This window comes from Silene latifolia, chromosome 10 (assembly GCF_048544455.1).
Source record: "Silene latifolia isolate original U9 population chromosome 10, ASM4854445v1, whole genome shotgun sequence".
Lineage (NCBI taxonomy): Eukaryota > Viridiplantae > Streptophyta > Magnoliopsida > Caryophyllales > Caryophyllaceae > Silene > Silene latifolia.
In genome coordinates, this window is record NC_133535.1 from 33,228,085 (window position 1) to 33,231,283 (window position 3,199).

The window sequence follows — 3,199 nt, forward strand, 5'->3', positions numbered from 1 at the left end:
ATTGTTGTTAAAGCTTTGAAAATCATTAACCTCTTGAATATTTTCATCGTAGACACCATTGTAATTGTTGGCACACAAGTCATATGTGTGACCACTCCCTCCACAAAGCTCACAACTTGAGACTTGAGCCACTTCCTCCATGGGTGCCCCATGTGAGGTTGCGGCTTGGTGCACTTGATTTCTTTAAAACTTCTCAAATTGTTTTGTGAGTAAGTTGAGCTTGGCATTTGTCTCGGAGTTGGAGGAGTTTTCCTTAGGAAATTTCCCATTCCTTCTTAGCATGTTTCCTCTAGAACCATAGTTTGCCTCCGAATCTACCATTTTCTTGATCAATGTCGTGCCTTCTTCATCATTCAAGTGATCAAATCCTCCCCCCGCGGAGGCATTTACCATCTCTTTAGTCCTCGGTAGCAAAGTTTGGAAGAATGTTTGAGTGATGTACCATTCCGGTATTCCATGGTGGGGGCAACTTGCTATCAAGTCTTGATAACGGTCCCAAGCTTCACCCAAAGATTCCCCGTCCTCTTGTTGAAATGTATGAATCTCATTATGGAGCATCGCGGTCTTTGAGGAAGGGTAATATTTGGCCATGAATGCTTTAGCCAAGGCATTCCAAGTAGTGAAGGTATCCGGTGGGTGAATGTTCAACCATCGGTCCGCTTTGCCCGTCAATGAAAACAGAAACAACATCATTCTCAAGGTGTCTTCGGACACCCCATTCTTCTTCATCATTGAAACTTTCCTCTTAAACTTCCGGAGATGAGCATGGGCATCCTCTTCAATATGCCCCCCGAACAAATCCTTCTCAATTAACCCGACTTGGGCGGGATGTATTTCAAAGTTGTTTGGGGCCAAGGCGCCAAAATTGATAGGGTTACATGAATCATTATGGTTAGGCCGGTTATGATCTTTAAGAGCCATTTGTGGTGGAGGATTTTGCATGTGATGTGGTGGTGATTGAGGTGGGCTATTTGGAATAGGTAAGTTATGAAAAGGGTTTTCTATTAAAGTCTCAATTGTGATATTTGGTTGAATTGTGGTTGTGGTATCAAAATTTTGTGGGATGTGTGAATTTGGTTGATCAAAGTTTGCTTGAGGGGAACTATTCCTAACTCTCTCAAGGGTCCTTGTCCTCAAGGTTCTAAAAAGCCTTTCGGGGTCGGAGTTGAAGAGAAGAGCTTGGTGGTTCCTTCTAGGCATGCACTTGACAAATTGTTAGTCTCCTAGTGTTTTTACACACTAGGGGAAAGCAAGAAATCACACACTCTACAAAGAACACACAACTACTAAAACAAACTAACAATTGAGATAAGACTAAAGCAAAGACTCTAAGAAAAACTAAGTATAACCTAATGCCATCCACGGCAACGGCGCCATTTGATGTGTAAGTTTTAACGATAGGGTCAAGTCGTTTACCACCAACAAAATTTAACCCAGTTTAAGCCTAAATCGGGGTCGAACCACGAGGATGGGGTGGATTTCTACTTAGTCTAGGTAAGAGTCTAGTCTAGTCAAAATGAAGGGAAAGGGTTTGATTTAAGCTACTCGATGCAACTAAACAAAATAGTGAAAAAATATGTGTTCAAATGATTAAAGGCTAGGGTTTTCGGGGTCATCTAAATGAACTATGGGTAAACAAGTCGATTTAAATAGTCTATGATGAAGGTTTGTCCTAGGATGGGAATCAATCTCTTGATAATCCTAAAGGCGGTCACCAACTCTCGTTGAGCAACTACCCTTCCTAAAGCATGCACAAAGACCACCACAAACTCTCATTTAATGGAGGAATTAAGCAATTAAGACAAAAGGCCTTGTATGCAATACTAAGAAAGACAAATTCTACACCATAGACTCAAAACAATCAACCTATCATGCCCAATAATCCGATTTAGACTCCCCCTAAACCCTAGAAGGGTAATTACTCACTCATGTTTAGGTTATTCAAGCAAGTAAATGGAGAAAACCAAACAACAACAAGAGAAGACATGATAATGATTCTAGCAATTATAAAAGACAAAACAAAATGTAAACAATTGATTAACAAAGTAAATAAGAGAAGGGGTATACCAACAAAAGTAAAGATGATTGATTTGATTGAATAAATGAAGGAAATCCTCCACAATCTCCAAATACAATCCTCAAAAACCAAGTGTAAACAATTGATTCTTACTAATACTAACTAATTTCACTAAGTAATTGATAATTATTATGGAAAGATTAAAGCTTGATTAAGGAAAGATTACAATAATTATAGAAAGTTTTCAGATCTAGGGTTATGTGTACAAAGGGTTTAAGGAGGGGGTATTTATAGTCTTGCCTAAGATTAAGAAGAAAAAAGGAGTAAAGATGAGAAAAGCCCAAATCTGTCAGCTGCTGCGTCCTGCCGGTGGACCGGCTGTCGGCCTGCCTACCGGCAAGGCGGTCAAAAAATGAACTTGAACTTTGGAATTTTAGCTGGCAAGTGTGTTCTGCCGGTGGGCCGGCTGCCGGCCTACCGGCAGAACACTGTCTTCAGAATCTTCAAATCCCTTGTGATGTTGCGTTCTTCCGGTGGACCGGCTACCGGTGCTCCTACCGGTAGCGAGGTCAAGCCTCTTTTTCTCTTCTAATTCAAATTAATTCTAGTTGATGTGTTCTACCGGTGGGCGGGCTGCCGGCCTGCCGGTAGAACACAACATTCAGGTATTTCCTTCCTTCTCTTTGGCAAGGCTGGGAATGTGTTCTGCCGGTGGCCAGACCGGCTGCCGGTCTGCCGGCAGAACACAACACTCAGCAATTTTCACCTCTTCTTCATGTAAAGGCATTGGGATGCCTTCCTTGCTCCCGATTCCTCCATACTCGACTCGATTCCTGCAAGAAGATACACCAAATCACAGATACGGGGATTGGGCACAAAATACAAGGAAAGGCATACAAAACCGACTCGATATGAGTAGGAATGCGTAAAAGAAAAGGGAAAATTAGGTGTAAATAAATCATATATCACTAAGTGGAAACAAGCATGATGACAATTGGAGCCCAAAAGAAAGTAATGAAAGCCAAGCCTAGGTAAGAAATATGAAGCTGAAGGGTAATATCCGTATAAAACCCATAAATTGAAGGATTATAACGCAAATTTTATACGTGATTAATAGTCATAAACGAAAAACACAATGAAACGATAAAGATTAAGTAATAACCTCCGGTCCTAGTGCAATTC

General features: G+C 41.0%; 1 non-coding gene across 1 annotated transcript; it reads left to right on the forward strand.

Moving 5' to 3' along the window:
* The first annotated feature begins 451 nt into the window (after window positions 1-451).
* LOC141609556 (small nucleolar RNA R71) lies at window positions 452-558 on the forward strand. The gene has a single exon (XR_012527477.1). It is a non-coding gene; the product is annotated as a small nucleolar RNA R71 (small nucleolar RNA).
* The last annotated feature ends 2,641 nt before the right edge of the window (window positions 559-3,199 follow it).